The following is a 17,956-nucleotide window of genomic DNA, read 5'->3' as shown; positions in this document are numbered from 1 at the left end:
AATGTGAAGAATATAAAAAGAATCTTAAGAAAGAAATTAGAAAAGCTAAAAGGAGATACGAGGCTGGTTTGGCAAGTAAGGTGAAAATAAATCCAAAAGGTTTCTACAGTTATATTAATAGCAAAAGGATAGTGAGGGATAAAATTGGTCCCTTAGAGAATCAGAATGGACGGCCATGTGCGGTGCCAAAAGAGATGGGGGAGGTTTTGAACAATTTCTTCGGTACTCACTAAGGAGAAGGATATTGAATTGTGTAAGGTAAAGGAAACAAGAAGCATAGTTATAGAAAGTGTGATGATTAAAGAAGAGGAAGTACTGGCGCTTTTAAGGAACATAAAAGTGGATAAGTCTCCGAATCCGGACAAGATATTCCCTAGGACCTTGAGGGAAGTTGGTGTGGAAATAGCAGGGGCTCTGACAGAAATATTTCAAATGTCATTAGAAACAGGGATGGTGCCGGAGGATTGGCGTATTGCTCATGTGGTTCCATTGTTTAAAAAGGGTTCTAAGAGTAAACCTAGCAATTATCGACCTGTGAGTTTGACGTCAGTGGAGGGTAAATTGATGGAAAGTATTCTTAGAGATGGTATATTTAATTATCTGGATAGACAGGGTCTGATTAGGAAGAGTCAACGTGGATTTGTGCGTAGAAGGTCATGTTTGACAAATCTTATTGAATTTTTTGATGAGGTTACTAGGAATGTTGACGAGGGTAAAGTGGTGGATGTTGTCTATATGGACTTCAGTAAAGCCTTTGACAAGGTTTCACATGGAAGGGTAGTTAGGAAGTTTCAATCGTTAGGCATTAATATCGAAGTAGTAAAATGGATTCAGTAGTGGCTGGATGGGAGACGCCAGAGAGTCGTGGTGGATAACTGTGTGTCAGATTGGAGGACGGTGTCTAGGGATCTGTACTGGGTCCAATGTTGTTTGTCATATATATTAATGATCTGGATGAAGGAGTGGTAAATTGGATTACTAAGCATACAGATGATACTAAGATAGGTGGCGTTGTGGATAATGAAGTAGGTTTTCCAAGCTTGCAGAGAGATTTAGGCCAGTTAGAAGAGTGGGCTGAAAGATGGCAGATGGAGTTTAATGCTGAAAAATGTGAGGTGCTACATTTAGGTAGGACTAATCAAAATAGGACATTCATGGTAAATGGTAGGGCATTGAAGAATGCAGTAGAACAGAGGGATCTAGGAATAATGGTGCATAGTTCCCTGAAGGTGGAATCTCATCTGGATAGGGTGGTGAAGAAAGCTTTTGGTATGCTGGCCATTATTAATCAGAGCATTGCGTATAGGAGTTAGGATGTAATGTTGAAATTGTATAAAGCATTGGTGAGGCCAAATTTGGAGTATTGTGTACAGTTCTGGTCATCGAATTATGGGAAAGATGTCAATAAAATTGAGAGAGTACAGAGGAGATTTACTAAAATGTTGCCTGAGTTTCATCTTCTAAGTTACAGAGAAAGGTCGAACAAGTTAGGTCTTTATTCTTTGGAGCGTAGAAGGTTGAGGGGGGACTTGATAGAGGTACTTAAAATTATGAGGGGGATAGATAGAGTTGACGTGGATAGGCTTTTTCCATTGAGAGTGGGGGAGATTCAAACAAGAGGACATGAGTTGAAAGTTAAAGGGCAAAAGTTTAAGGGTAACATGAGGGGGAACTTCTTTACTCAGAGAGTGGTAGCTCTGTGGAACGTGCTTCCAGCAGAAGTGGTTAAGGCGGGTTCGATGTTGTCATTTAAGGTTAATGGAGGGTTATGGGCTGAGTGCAGGTCGGTGGGACTAGGTGAGAGTAAGAGTTTGGCACGGACTAGAAGGGCTGAGATGGCCTGTTTCCATGCTGTAATTGTTATATGGTTATATATGCCAAATCGAAGGTGGTGAGGAATCAGCATATAGGAGAGAGATTGAAAATCTGGCTGAATGGTGTCAGAAGGGAGAGCCAGTGGATATAGTGTACCTGGACTTTCAGAAAGCCTTTGATAAAGTCCCACATAGGAGATTAGTGGGCAAAATTAGGGCACATGGTATTGGGGGCAGAGTACTGACAAGGATTGCAAATTGGCTGGCTGACAGAAAACAAAGAGTAGCGATTAATGGGTCCCTTTCGGAATGGCAGGCGGTGACCAGTGGGATTCTGCAGGGTTCAGTGCTGGGACCGCAGCTGTTTACAATATATATTGATGATTTAGATGAGGGAATTAAAAGTAACATTAGCAAATTTGCTGATGGCACAAAGCTGGGTGGCAGTGTGAAATGTGAGGAGGATGTTATGAGAATGCAGGGTGACTTGAACAGGCTGGGTGAGTGGGCAGATGCAGTTTAATGTGGATAAATGTGAGGTTATCCACTTTGGTGGTAAGAACAGGAAGGCAGATTATTATCTAAGTGGAGTCAAGTTAGGAATAAGGGAAAGCACAACGAGATCTAGGTGTTCATGTACATCAGTCACTGAAAGCAAGCATGCAAGTACAGCAGGCTGTGAAGAAAGCTAATAGCATGCTGGCCTTTATAACAAGGGAAATTGAGTATAAGAGCAAAGAGGTCCTTCTGCAGCTGTACAGGGCCCTGGTGAGACCACACCTAGAGTACTGTGTGCAGTTTTGGTCTCCAAATTTGAGGAAGGACATTCTTGCTATTGAGGGAGTGCAGCGTAGGTTCACAAGGTTAATTCCCGGGATGGCGGGACTGTCATATGTCGAAAGATTGGAGCGACTGAGCTTGTATACACTAAAATTTAGAAGGCTGAGAGGGGATCTGATTGAAACATATAAGATTATTCAGAGATTGGACACACTGGAGGCAGGAAGTATGTTCCCGCTGATGGGTGAGTCTAGAACCAGAGGCCACAGTTTAAGAAGAAGGGGTAGGCCATTTAGAGTGGAGTTGAGGAAAAACTTTTTCACCCAGAGAGTGGTGGATATATGGAATGCTGTGCCCCAGAAGGCAGTGGACGCCAAGTCTCTGGATGCTTTCAAGAAAGTGATGGATAGAGCTCTTAAAGATAGCAGAATCAAAGGTAATGGGGATAGGGCAGGAACTGTATACTGATAGTGGATGATCAGATATGATCACAGTGAATGGCGGTGCTGGTTCGAAGGGCCAAATGGCCTACTCCACCTATTGTCTATGTAGAACATAACCTCTCACTCAATGTAAGCAGTTGATTATTGACTACAGGAGGAGGAAGCCAGAGGTGCATGAGCCAGTCCCCATAAGAGGATCAGAGGTGTAAAAGGGTCAGCAGCTTTAAGTTCCTCAGTGTTATAGTTTCGGAGGACCTGTCCTGGGTCCATCACGCAAGTGTCATGGCAAAGAAGGTGTTACATACGTCATGGATGTCTTGTGACTGTCTTATGATCATGATGTAATGGTCTTGCAGAGGTCACATGATGTAATTTTCCCGCCAGTGAGGTCACATGATGACCTGTTCTCAACAGGTATATAAAGGAGACCCCTGATGTGATGCAGTTAGTTTTCAGTTTAGCTTTGTGTTGGTTACTCCGTATTGCTGCGAATTCAGCTTATGATGCAGTTTTGTTTTAAAGTGACGTTCTGCTTTCTATTGTAAGTAGTATTGGTTAGTGAAGACCTTACCAAAGTATAGGAGTTCGCTGAGTCGAGTAAAGCTGATATCGTTTGGTAGTTTTGGAGAGGGTTGACCTTTATTGAATCTTCGTTCAAGAAAATGTGACCTGCAACTGAGATATCCCCTGCTAAAGTAGGAAGGATAGTGCAGTGTCTATTCTCCAGAGGAAAAGGTCAGTTCCTTTTCTGTCGTCGTGAATCCTGTGGACAAGGCAGGTTCCGGCTGGGATCAGCAGTAACGTGATGTCTTTGAGGAATTCTTTACTTCAGGAAAGTCTCTCCTAATTGACTGTAAAAATCTCTTGGACTTTCAAATTTACCATTCTAAGAACTGTGTTCGAATTTACCACTTTAAGAACTGTTTTCGCATTTATCCTTTTAAGAACTGTTCCAGTGTTGCTGTATAGCAGTTAACTTCCGGTTAAGTTAGTCGTTTAAATACATTTCGCTATTTTTGAGCAGAGTTTAATAAATGTTTGTTTGTTTTTATAAAACTTGACTCGATTCTATATTCATTGTTGCCAGTCATATGACAATGGCACAGTGCAGAGTTTGCTGACTGGTGCATCAAGGCCTAGTATGGAAACACCAAAGCCCTTGAACAGAAAAGCCTACAAAAAATTGTGGCTACAGCCCAGTCCATCATAGGTAAAGCCCTCTCCGCTGTTGAGCACATCTACAAGGAGTGCTGTCACTGGAAAGCAGCATCTATCATATCAGGGACCCCCACCATCCAGGCCATGTTCTCTTCTTTCTGCTGCCATCAGGAAGGAAGTACAGGAGCCTCGAGTCCCACACGACCAGATTCAGGAACAATTGAATTGAGGTTGTTACTTACATCCTTCACATACATGAGGAGTAAAAATCTTTACGCTAAGTCTCTGTCTAAATGTGCAATTTATAGTAATTTATAATAAATAGTATGTACAACAGAACAATCAATATAGCTTAGAAATACAATTGTGTCAGCGTGAATTTATCAGTCTGATGGCCTGGTGGAAGAAGCTGCCCCAGAACCTGATGGTCCTGGCATTTGTGCTGCGGTACCGCTTCCCGGATGGCAGCCGCTGGAACAGTTTGTGGTTGGGGTGACTCAGGTCCCCAATGATCCTTCGAGCCCTTTTTACACACCTGTCTTTGTAAATGTCCTGAATAGTAGGAAGTTCACATCTACAGATGTGCTGGGCTGTCCACACCACTCTCTGCAGAGTCCTGCGATTGAGGGAAGTACAGTTCCCATACCAGGTAGTGATGCAGCCAGTCAGGATACTCTCAATTGTGCCCCTGTAGAAAGTCCTTAAGATTTAGGGTACCATACCAAACTTCTTCAACCATCTGAGGTGAAAGAGGCACTGTTTTTCACCATGCAGCTGGTATGTATAGACCACGTGAGATCCTCAGTGATGTGAATGCTGAGGAGCTTAAAGCTGTTCACCCTCACAACCCAGATCCATTGATGTCAATAGGGGTTAGCCTGTCTCCATTCCTCCTTAGTCCACAACTAGCTCCTTTGTTTTTGTGATATTGAGGGAGAGTTTATTTTCTTGACACCATTGTGTCAGAGTGATGACTTCTTCTCTGTAGGCTGCCTTGTTATTATTTGAGATTGGGCCAATTGATGTAGTATCAGCAGCAAATTTAATGAGCAGCTTGGAGCTATGGGTGGCAACACAGTCATGGGTATACAGGAAGTAAAGGAGGGGGCTTAGGACCCTGAGGGGCACCTGTGTTAAGGGTCAGAGAGGCAGAGGTGAGGGAGCCCACTCTTACCACCTGTCGGCGATCTGACAGGAAGTCCAGGATCAGCTGAACAAGGCAGGGTGAAGGCTGAGGTCTCTGAGCTTCGTGTCAAGCCTGGAGGGTATTATGGTGTTGAAAGCTGAACTGTAGTCCAAGAACAGCATTCTCACATAAGCATCCTTCTTCTCCAGATGTGTAAGGATGGTGTGTAGAGCTGTGGCTATTGTGTCATCTTTCGATCAATTGTCAGTAGGCGAATTGTAGGGGGTCCAGTATGAGTGGTAGCATGCTGCAGATATAGTCCTTGACCAGCCTCTCGAAACATTTGTTTATTATTGAGGAGTGTGAGTTATTGCCCATCAGGCTCATGAACCGGAGGGGATAACATCGCTCAATTTCACTCATCCTAAAACTGAATTGTTCCACATCCTATGGACTCTCTTTCAAGGACTCGTCATCTCATGTTCTCAATATTGCTTATGTATTTTTTATTATTATTTTTTGTTTGTTTTTTTTCTTCTTGCCCAGTTTGTTGTCTTTTGTACATTACTTATCAGTCCATCTCGTGTGCTGTTTTGCATTGACTCAGTTGTGTTTCTTTGTATTTACCATGAATATCTGCAAGAACAATAAATCTCAGGGTAGTATGATGATGACATGTACAGTATGTACTTTGATTTTAAAAAATTACTTTGAAGTGCCTATATTCCATTGTAACCTATGACAACCTTCTCCATTATCCACGCCACCAACAACTTTCATGTCATCTGCAAACTTGCTAACCCATCCTTTCACTTGCTCATCCAAGTCATTTATAAGACCAGAAGACATAGGAGCAGAATTAGGCAATTGGCTCATCAAGTATGCTCTGCCATTCAGTCACGGTTGGCCCTTTTTTCCCCTCCTATGCCCCACTCCGCAGCCTTGTCCCCATATCCTTTGAAGCTTATGTCCAATCAAGAACCTATCAATCTCTGCCTTAAATACACCCAATATCCTGACCTCCACAGCTGCCTGTGGTAACAAATTCCACAAATTCACCATCCATTGGCTAAAGGGATGTCTCCACATCTCTGTTTTAAGTGGACACCCCTCGAGTCCTAGACTCCCCCACCATGGGAAACATTCTTTCCACTCCTACTCCGTCCAGACCTTTTAACATTTGAAAGGTTTCAACGAGATCCCCCCTTCATCCTTATTAATTCCAGTGAGTACAGACCCAGAGTCATCAAATGTTCCTCGTATGATAATCCTTTCATTCCAGGAATCATCCTTGTGAACTTCCTTGAACACCCTCCAATGTCAGCACATCTTTTCTTAGATGAAGAGCCCAAAACTGTTCACAATACGTAAGGTGAGGGCTCACCAGTGCCTTATAAAGCCTCAGCATCATATCCCTGCTCTTATATTCTAGACCTCCTGAAATGAATGCTAACATTGCATTTGCTTTTCTCACCACTGACTCAACCTTGGGTGTTGTGTAACAACCTAGATCTTATTGAGGAGCTTAATGTAAAGGAACCCTTAGGAGGCAGTGATCATAATAGGATTGAGTTCATACTGCAATTTGAGAGGGAGAAGCACAAGTCACATGTATTGGTATTGCAATGGAATAAAAAAAATTACAGAGACAAGAGAGGAGGTGGATTGGAGGAGGATACTAGCAGGGATGACAGCAGAGCAAAGATGGTTGAAATTTCTGGGATTAGTTCACAAGGTGCGGGGTAAATATGTCCCACGGAAGAAGTTGTTCTCAAATGGCTAGGGTAGGCAACCATGGCTGACAAGGGAAATTAAAGACGACATAAAAGCAAAGGAAAGAGCATTTAAGGGAGCAAAAATGAGCGGGAAGCTGGAGCTTGGGAAGCTTTTAAAATCCAACAAAAGGCAACAATAAAAAAAAGTTGTAAGTAGGGAAAAGATGAAATATAGAAACATAGAAAATAGGTGCAGGAGTAGGCCATTCGGCCCTTCGAGCCTGCACCGCCATTTATTATGATCATGGCTGAGCATCCAACTCAGAACCCCGCCCCAGCCTTCCCTCCATACCCCCTGACCCCTGTAGCCACAAGGGCCATATCTAACTCCCTCTTAAACATAGCCAATGAACTGGCCTCAACAGTGTCCTGTGGCAGAGAATTCCACAGATTCACCACTCTCTGTGTGAAGAAGTTTTTCCTAATCTCGGTCCTAAAAGGCTTCCCCTCTATCCTCAAACTGTGACCCCTCGTTCTGGACTTCCCCAACATCGGGAACAATCTTCCTGCATCTAGCCTGTCCAATCCCTTTAGGATCTTATACGTTTCAATCAGATCCCCCCTCAATCTTCTAAATTCCAATGAGTACAAGCCCAGTTCATCCAGTCTTTCTTCATATGAAATATGATGGCAAACTAGCCAATAATATAAAGCATGATATCAAAAGTTTTTTCAGTTATATAAAGAGTAAAAGGGAGGTGAGAATTGATATTGGACCACTGGAAAATGATGCTGACGAGTTAGTAATGGGAGACAAAGAAATGGCAGATGAACTTAATGGGTATTTTGCATCTCCCTTCACTGTGGAAGACACTAGCAGTGTGCGCAAAGTCCATTAGTGTCAGGGAACAGGAGTGAGTGCCATTGCTATTACAAAGGAAAAACTGCCAGGCACACTCAAAAGTCTTAAGGTGGATAAGTCACCTGGACCAGTTGGACTACATCTTAGAGTCCTGAGAGAGGTTGCTGAAGAGGTAACAGATGCATTGGTCATGGTCTTTCAAGAATCACTTGATTCTGGCATGGTCCCAGAGGACTGGAAGATTGCAAATGTCACTCCACTCTTTAAGAAGGGAGGAAGGCAAAAGAAAGGAAATTATAGGCCAGTTAGCCTAACCTCAGTGTTTGCAAAACTGTTGGAGTCTGTTATTAAGGATGAGTTTTCAAGGTACTTGGAGATTGATGACAAAATAGTCAAAAACAGCATGGATTCTGTAAAGTGAAATCCTGACAAATCTGTTAAGAGTTCTTTGAGGAAATAACAAGCAGTGTGGGCAGAGGAGAGGCAGTGAATGTCATTTATTTGAATTTTCAAAAGACATTTGATAAGGTGCCACACATGAGGCTGCTTAACAAGATAAAACCCAATGGCATTACAGAAAAGATACTGGTATAGATAGAGGAATGGCTGACGGTCAGGAGGTAGCGAGGGGGAATAAAAGGGGCCTTTTCTGCTTGGTTGTCAGTGACTAGTGTTGTTCCTCAGGGGTCAGTATTGGGATGGCTACTTTTCACAGTGTTTGTCAATGATTTGGATAATGGAATTGATGGCTTTATGGCAAAGTTTGTGGATGATACAAAGATAGGTGGAGGGATAGTGCTGAGGAAGCAATGCGATTGTAGCAGGATTTGGACGAATTGGAAGAATAGGCAAAAAAGCAGCAGATGGAATACTGTGTTGGGAAATGCATGATAGTGCATTTTGGTAACAGGAACTATAGGGTGGACTGTTGTCTAAATGGGGAGAAGATTCAAACATCAGAGGTGCAGAGGGACTTAGGAATCCTCCTGCATGACTCCAGAAGGTTAATTTACAGGTTGAGTCTGTGGTAAAGAAGGCAAATGCAATGTTGGCATTTATTTTAAGAGGAATAGAATATAAAAGCAAGGAGATAATACTGAGCCTTTATGAGACACTAGTCAGGTTGCTCTTGGAGTATGGTCAACAGTCTTAGATCCCATAATCCCAGAAAGGATGTGTTGTCATTGGAGAGAGTCTTGAGGTTCATGAGAATGATTTGGGAATGAAGGGGTTAACATATGAGGAGCGCTTGGAAGCTGTGGACTTGTACTCATTGGAAGTTAGAAGAATGCATGAGGATCTCTTTGAAACCTACTGAATGTTGAAAGGATGGGATAGGGTAGATGTGGAAAAGATGTTTCCTATGGTGGGGGTATCCTGAACTAGATGGCACAGCCTCAAAATTGAGAAGTGACCTTTTAGAATAGAAGTAAGGAGGAATTCTTTGTAGGCAGAGAGTAGTGAATTTGTGGAATGCTCTGCTCAGACTATAATGGAAGCCATGTCTATGGGTATATTTAAGCATAAGTTGATCATTTCCTGATCAGTTAGGGCATCAAAGGATATGGTGAGAGGACATGTTTCTGGGGTTGCATGGGATCTGGGATCAGCCATGATAGAATGGCAGAGCAGACTCAATGGGCTGAATGGCCTAATTCTGCTCCTATGTCTTTATGGTCTTAGTTAACTTTTAGGGTGTTCTGCAAAGTCTCAAGTCCCTTTGCATCTCAGATTTTTGGATTTTCTCCCCGTTTAGAAAATGGTCTGCACATTTACTTCTACTACTGAAGTGCATGTATTATTACATTGTATTTCATTTGCAACTTTCTTGCTATTTTCCTAATCTAAGTCCTTCTGCAGCTTTACTGTTTTCTCAACACTACCTGCCCCACCACCAATCTTCATATCACCTGCAAACTTGATAAATCACAAAGCTGCAAAACACTACTAGTCACCAACCTCCAATGAGTACCAGGGTGCTCAGCCTGTGCCCCTCAGCTATGTGGAGTACTTCGCCATGTCTCCAACCTGAGCCTGAGGCTCCGGAGGGTTCCTGTACTGTGGAAGACGTCCTGCCTCGTCCCTGTGCCGAAGACGCCACGCCCCAGTGGCCTCAATGACTACAGACCGGTGGCATTGACCTCCCACATCATGAAGACCCTGGAGAGACTTGTTCTGGAGCTGCTCAGGCCTATGGTCAGGCCACACTTAGATCCCCTCCAGTTTGCCTACCAGCCCCGACTAGGAGTTGAGGATGCCATCGTCTACCTGCTGAACCATGTCTACGCCCACCTGGACATGCCAGCGAGCACTGTGAGGGTCAAGTTTTTTGACTTCTGCAGTGCATTCAACACCATCCGCCCTGCTCTGCTGGGAGAGAAGCTGACAGCGATGCAGGTGGATGCTTTCCTGGTGTCATGGATTCTTGATTACCTGACTGGCAGACCACAGTACACGTGCTTGCAACACTGTGTGTCCGACAGAGTGATCAGCAGCACTGGGGCTCCACAGGGGACTGTCGTCTCCCTTTCTCTTCACCATTTACACCTCAGACTTCATCTACTGCACGGAGTTTTGTCATCTTCAGAAGTTTTCGGATGACTCTGCCATTGTTGGATGCATCAGCAAGGGAGATGAGGCTGAGTACAGGGCTACGTTAGGAAACTTTGTCACATGGTGTGAGCAGAATTATCTGCAGCTTAATGTGAAAAAGACTAAGGAGCTGGTGGTAGACCTGAGGAGAGCTAAGGTACCGGTGACCCCTGTTTCCATCCAGGGGGTCAGTGTGGACATGGTGGAGGATTACAAATACCTGGGGATACGAATTGACAATAAACTGGACTGGTCAAAGAACACTGACTGAGGCTGTCTACAAGAAGGGTCAGAGCTGTCTCTATTTCCTGAGGAGACTGAGGTCCTTTAACATCTGCCGGACGATGCTGAGGATGTTCTACGAGCCTGTGGTGGCCAGTGCGATCATGTTTACTGTTGTGTGCTGGGGCAGCAGGCTGAGGGTAGCAGACACCAACAGAATCAACAAACTCATTCATAAGGCCAGTGTTGTTGTGGGGTTGGAACTGGACTCTCTGACGGTGGTGTCTGAAAAGAGGATGCTGTCCAAGTTGCATGCCATATTGGACAATGTCTCCCATCCACTACATAATGTACTGGTTGGGCACCGGAGTACATTCAGCCAGAGACTCATTCCACTGAGGTGCAACACAGAGCGTCATAGGAAGTCATTCCTGCCTGTGGCCATCAAACTTTACAACTTCTCCCTTGGAGGGTCAGACACCCTGAGCCAATAGGCTGGTCCTGGACTTATTTCCTGGCATAATTTACATATTACTATTTAATTATTTATGGTTTTATTACTATTTAATTTGTTATGGTGCAACTGTAGCGAAAACCAATTTCCCCGGGATCAATAAGGTATGACTATGACTAATAGAATATACTCCATCTGTTATCATCTTCTTCCTTCTGTTGGTAAGCCAAATTGGAATCCACACCACCAAGTTTGCATGGTTCCTATTTCTTCTGACTTTCTGAATGAACCAGCCATGGGGAACCTTGTCAAACGGCTTAAAGTCCATATACAACACATCCACTGCTCTACCTTCATCAATTTGCTTTGTCACTTTCTCAAAAAACTAAATATCAGGCTTGAGAGGAAAGATTTGCTCTTCACAAAGAGATGTTGACTATCCCTAGTCAGACTGAGCTTTTCCAAGTGCTCCTAAATCTTACCCCGAAGAATCCTCATTATTAGTTTGCCCACTGCGGATGTAAGACCCACTGGTGTATAATTCCCAGGATTATACCCATGACATTTCTTGAACAATGGAGCAACATTTGCCACCTGCCAATCCTCTGATATTATTCATGTCAATGCCCCTGCAATCTCTTGCCTTGTTTCCTGTGGTAACTTGTGTTATATCTTGTCTCGCCCCGGGGACTTATCTATCCTAATGTTTTTCAAATGCTCCAACACTGCCTAATTATTAACTTTGGCATACTCCAGCACATTAGCCTGTTCTATACTGACCTCAAAATAAGTCCACTCACTAGTGAACACTGAAGCAAAGTATTCATTAAGGACCTCCTCTACCTTCCCCCTTACCTCTAAGCAGCCCTACACTCAGTCTCGTCTTCCTCCTGTTCATCATGTATATGCAGCACACTTTGGGGTTTCCTTATCTTACTCTCCAAAGCCTTCTCATGTCCCCTTTTAGCTCTCCTAAGTCCCCATTAAGCTTCTTCCTGGCTACCATACAAATCTTAAGATCTGTCTTAGTTTTTGTTTCCGTAAGTTTAACTGTGTCTCGTCTTTCCTCTTGACTAAATATTCTACTTCTCGTCAGTCATGGCTCATTCACCATCCTTTCCCTGTCTCAATGAGGCAAATCTACCCAGCACCCCATGCATGCTCCCTAAACAACCTCTTGATACCTGCTATACATTGTCCTGAGGACATCTGTTCCCAATTTACATTCTCAAGTTGCTGTCTAATCCCATCACATTTAACCCTTGCCCAATTACTTTCCTACACTCTCTGCCCCTATCCTATTTATGGTAGATTATAGCTATTTCAATCTGAAAGATGCAATAACTTGAGTTAGTGCATTCAAATAATCCAGTATTAATTCCTCTTCATCTCCTGTCCTAAAAGTTCTAAGCCAGCTGGCACTGGATTAAAAATCTCTATGGGTCTTTTTGTCCTGGACCTCCAAAATCCCTCAGTAAATAGCACATCATTCAATGTAGCAGATAAAATGAGCTGTTAAAATCATTTTTCATAGCTGCACTTCTCACTCTCCAGAACTCTGAGCTTCAATCACTGTAGCTTCACTCATTGTTTCTTTGTTCACCATTTGGCTTCTTAAAAAAATAAAAGATTTTTGACCATGGCAGCACAGTAACCTGAATCCAAATGGATGGATTGTTCCATCTAATCTGGTATCGTTCCATTAATAAGAATCTTTATTGTATTCCTTATGCTGATGTCGACTGAAAATCTGCAGCTCGTTATAAATACATAGCCAGGAATCAACCTTTCTAGAGACATTTTAAAGTTCGTTTTACTCCAAGGAATCTTGAACTGTTAGTTCAAAAGAAGTACTCTGAAGGGAAAGCATGGTTAAATATGTTCAGTTTTACATCCTCATGCAGGAAAGTACAATGATGGTTATCACTAACATTGCTGGATTTTCTGGAAGCGAAACCACATTCATATCTAAGTGTAATCTGTTGATGTTACTGGGAGAAAGAGGTTGTCATGTTCTAAAAGATTATTCCTCAGGCTTTACTTCAATTAATTTTCCTATCAATGAACATTCTTGTTTAGAAATGTGGAAATTAGTTTCTCTAGACTTTAGCAAAGATTCCACAACACAGGAACAGCACAGAAACAGGAAAAGTTTCTACAACACAAAAATATTCCTTCCTCTGTTGTAAAATTTTAACTAGCACCATATATGTTTGTCCATGTATCACTTTACATCCATTGTACAGATATTTGCTTTTAAAAATAAATCTTTTCATCCAAAATCTATGCTCTCATCCAACTATAAATTGCATGTAGCAGACAATGAATGTTAATACATTGGTAAATTGAACCGATGTTCAGCTCACTACTGCATCAGTGCTGAACTGATTCTGCAGTTGTGGCCTGTAACCATTGGCACTCATCTTAAAGCTGAACTGGCTCCTTGGCTATGGACTCACTTTTGCAGACTCTGCGATTAATGTTCTGTGTATAATTTATTTACCTTTTATTTTTTGCATGATTTGTTTTTTTTCCACTCATCGGGTGTTTGACAGTTTTTGTTGTATGGGATTTTTAATGGATTCTATTGTGTTTCTTTGTTTTGTGGCTGCCTGCAAAAAGATGAATCTTAAGTTTGTATACATAGTTTGATAATAAATGTACTTTGAAATTGTATTATTATTGTCACATATACGAGGTACAGTGAAAGACTTTGTTTTGCACGCCATCCATACAGGTCATTGCTTCAGTATATTGACGCAATACAAGGGGAAGCAATGGAATCCAGAATAAAGTGTTGCAGGAAAAAGTACAGCACTTGAGCAAAGCAGCTCCATACCAAGTCCTGTGCATCTGGATAGGATGCTTTTGATGTTCTATCTTTTAAAAAATACTGGGGTCAAAGGGGACATGCTAAATTTCTTTAGCCTCCTGAGGAAATACAGACTTTGATGCGCTTTCTTGTCCATAATGTCTACATAGTTGGTCCAGGGCAAGCTACACCTGTAGTTCTCAACTATCTCCACCTCAGTAGCATTGATATAAACAGAAGTATATGCAGCTTGCACCACCCTCCATTCTTCCTGAAGTCAATGATCAGCCCTTTAGTTTTGCTGACATTCAAAGAAAGGTTGCCTGGCGCCATGTATTTGGGCTCTCTATCTTCCTATATTCTAACTCAGTGTAATGTTATATACAACCCATTAAGATGATGTCATCTAGAAATGTGTAGATTGAGTTAGAGCAGTAACTAGCTGTGCAATCATGCGTGTATAGAGAGAAAAGTAGGGGGCTGAGGATGCAGAATTTTGGGCTACCAGTGCTTTGGATAATTGTGGTGTTGTTGCCTATCCTTATTGACTTTAGTCTGTTTGTCAGAAAGTCAAAGATCGGTTGCAAGGTGAGGTGTTGAATCATGAGTTTAGAAATGTGTTTTCTTGGAATTGTAGTATTGAGGGCTGTAGTCAATAAACAATAGTCTAATGTAGGTGTTTTTACCATCCAGATGTTGCACAGCTGAGAGAAGGGCCAAGGAGATGGTGTCTACTGCAGTGGGCTGAGGTTGTCTGGGAGGCTAGAGTTTGATGCCTGTCAAGAACAGCTTCTCTAAGTACTTTGTGATAGTGAATGTCAGAGCCACAGGGTGTCAATCATTAAGGCACATTATCATCCCTGTAACTAATAAAAATAAGGTAATGGTCTTAAAGTAGGTGGGGACCTCAAGGTACTGGGATGATAAAGTAGGTGGGACCCCTGATTGAAGAAGGGGAATGTTAAAATTGTTGGCAAATAACCCCATCAGCTGACCTGTGTGGGACCTGTGGACTCAGCCTGGGACTCCATCTGGGCCAGGTGCTTTCTGCAGGTTCATCCTCCTGAAGACTGATCTGATGTCTGCAGTACTGGCTATGGGTACAGATGCATTGGAGGCTGTTGGGGCAGATGGTGACATTTCCAGTCCTTTTCTGTTTAAAGCATGCATAGAATGTGTTAAGCTTATCAGGAAGGGACGTGGCTGTTGTTGGCGATGCTGCCCAACTTCATCTTGGAGTTTGTTATAGCATATAAGCCCTGCTACAACTGATGATGGATCTGGGACTTTATTTTGATCTGGTATTACTATCTCTTGGCATTCCTGATAACTTTATGAATGATATGCAATATTCATTACTTTATTGTCTATTTGAATTTAATTTATTTGTCAATAGTGTTAGTATTCCCAATTTAGATTATGAGAACACTCAGTCCTCTTTTATTGTCATTTAGAAATGCATACATGCATTGAGAAATGATACAATGTTTCTCCAGAGTGTTATCATAGAAAACAGGACAAACCAAAGACTAACACTGACGGAACCACATAATTATAGCATATAGTTACAGCATTGCAAAGCAATGCCATAATTTGATGAAGAACAAACCATGGGCATGGTTAAAAAAAAGTCTCAAAGTCATCGAGTCGATCGTCTCCCGAGTTCCCGATAGCGGCGGCAAAAGGGAGAAACTCCCTGCCATAAACCTCCAGGCACCGTCAACTTGCCGATGCGTTGGAAGCAGCCGACACTGAGTCCATCCGTCCGAAAATTTCGAGCCTCCGACCAGCCCCTCCGATACAGCCTCCCGAGCGCCATCCTCTGCCGAGTGCCTTTGACCTAGCCCCGGCCGCTGAGACAAGCAAAACCGAGGATTCGGGGCCTTCTGCTCCGGAGATTCCGGTTACCACACAGTGGCAGTGAAGCAAGCATTTCAGAAGTTTTCCAGATGTTCCTCCGTACTCTCTCGTCCGTCTCCATCAAATCAGAATTGTGCACAGTCCCCTACTTGACAGATTACAGATATCATTCACCGGAGAGGCCGCACGTGCTGCCATCTTCTCCTCCATATCAGGGATTATGGAATTTGGGTACTTTTATTTAACTCTTTTTACCTGATCCAGGTTCTCAGCATCAAGGATGTTAATTCCCCTTAGGTCTTGGTGGTTTCTGAAATGATTAAAACAGACTTTCACATATGATACAATGCCTGACCAAGATCATAAGGGTAGGATGTGAGGTGATGCTCTCCTGCTACTAGTGCAGACCAACTTGGAAAACTAGGTTCTGTTAAAATGGGTACCCCATCCAGTCTTCATAACTGCACATCATTAAAAAGAAACAGTAACAGTATGACTTTAAGCTACCCTGGTAATTCTGGAATAAGCTAATTTTAAATAAATGCATTGTGAAATTAGTGAAAACAAGCTGAAGAAATGCTGAGTAATAGCAGGGATTATTGCTGAGTTAATTGGTTTGACGAACAAGAAAAAAAGTTATGACAAAATATTTCAATTTTAATTGAAATCTCATTTCAAATTATCTGTAAGTCATTATTTATGGAAAAAGAGCAAAGGACTCACTAAAACTAAGTGGGTGTTTTTTGACTTTACACATAACAGCTGTGTTGCAAAATTCTACTATTAGAGTTGCCAATTATATAATTAAAACAGAATGGTATAATTAAAAGAGAGTGCTATACTCAATAATAAGTATACAACTTTAGATACTGTTGGTGGGGGGTGGGGTTTCCTACTAGGGGAAGGCTGTAGCAATCGGGTCTCTGACACTGAGTTTGGATCTGTGGCTCAGAACGGAAGGGGTAGGGGAAAAGAAGACTGCAATAGTGGTAGTGGATTCCATAGTTAGAACAGTAGACATGAGATCCTGGGACGTGATAAAAACATCTGAATGGCTGCTATGCAGGTTGACTCTGTGGTTAAGAAAGCATACGGTGCATTGGCCTTCATCAATCGTGGGACTGAGTTTAGGAGCCAAGAGGTAATGTTGCAGCTATATAAGACCCTGGTCAGACCCCACTTGGAGTACTGTGCTCAGTTCTGGTTGCCTCACTATAGGAAGGATGTGGAAACCATAGAAAGGGTGCAGAGGAGATTTACAAGGATGTTAGCACGAGGAAATCTGCAGATGCTGGAATTTCAAGCAACACACATAAAAGTTGCTGGTGAACGCAGCAGGCCAGGCAGCATCTCTAGGAAGAGGTACAGTCGGCGTTTCGAGAAAGAGAGCTCTTCTTTCAGTTAGTCCTGTCGAAGGGTCTCAGCCCGAAACGCCGAGTGTACCTCTTCCTAGAGATGCTACCTGGCCTGCTGCGTTCACCAGCAACTTTTATGTGTGTTGTTTACAAGGATGTTGCCTGGATTGGGGAGCGTGCCTTATGAGAATAGGTTGAGTGAACTTGGCCTTTTTTCCTTGGAGCGATGGAGGATGAGAGGTGACTTGAAAGAGATGTATAAGATGATGCGAGGCATTGATCATGTGGATAGACAGGGGCTTTTTCCCAGGGCTGGAATGGCTAGCACGAGAGGGCCCAGTTTTAAGGTGCTTGGAACTAGTCACAGAGGAGATGTCGGGGTAAGCTTTTTACGCAGTGAGTGGTGAGTGCGTGGAATGGGCTGCCGGCGGCGGTGGGGGAGGTGGAAACGATAGGGTCTTTTAAGAGACTCCTGGATAGGTGCATGGAGCTTAGAAAAATAGAGGACTATGGGTAACCCAAGGTAATTTCTAAGGTAAGGACATGTCCGGCACAGCTTTGTGGGACGAAGGGCTTGTATTGTTGTGTAAGTTTTCTATGTTTCTTCTATGTTTCTATGTATGTTGCCTCCCAGGTGCCAAAGTTATGGATGTCTCTGATTGGGTCCACACCATTTTAAAGGAGAGCAGCGATAAGTCGTGATACATAGTGGCACCAGTACATTGGTACGAAAACGGAGGAGGTCCTGAAGAGCAAATTTAGA

At 42.8% G+C, this 17,956-nt stretch overlaps 1 protein-coding gene across 6 annotated transcripts in view; it reads left to right on the top strand.

The window, feature by feature from the left end:
• The window catches only part of fbxw7 (F-box and WD repeat domain containing 7), a 355,529-nt gene that overhangs the window by 204,383 nt on the left and 133,190 nt on the right, over positions 1-17,956 (top strand). The gene's annotated exons all lie outside the window — the stretch shown is intronic.

This window comes from Mobula hypostoma, chromosome 4, assembly GCF_963921235.1.
Source record: "Mobula hypostoma chromosome 4, sMobHyp1.1, whole genome shotgun sequence".
Taxonomy (NCBI): Eukaryota; Metazoa; Chordata; class Chondrichthyes; order Myliobatiformes; family Myliobatidae; genus Mobula; species Mobula hypostoma.
Note: the sequence above shows the minus strand (reverse complement) of the source record. Positions and strands in the feature narration are given on the sequence as shown.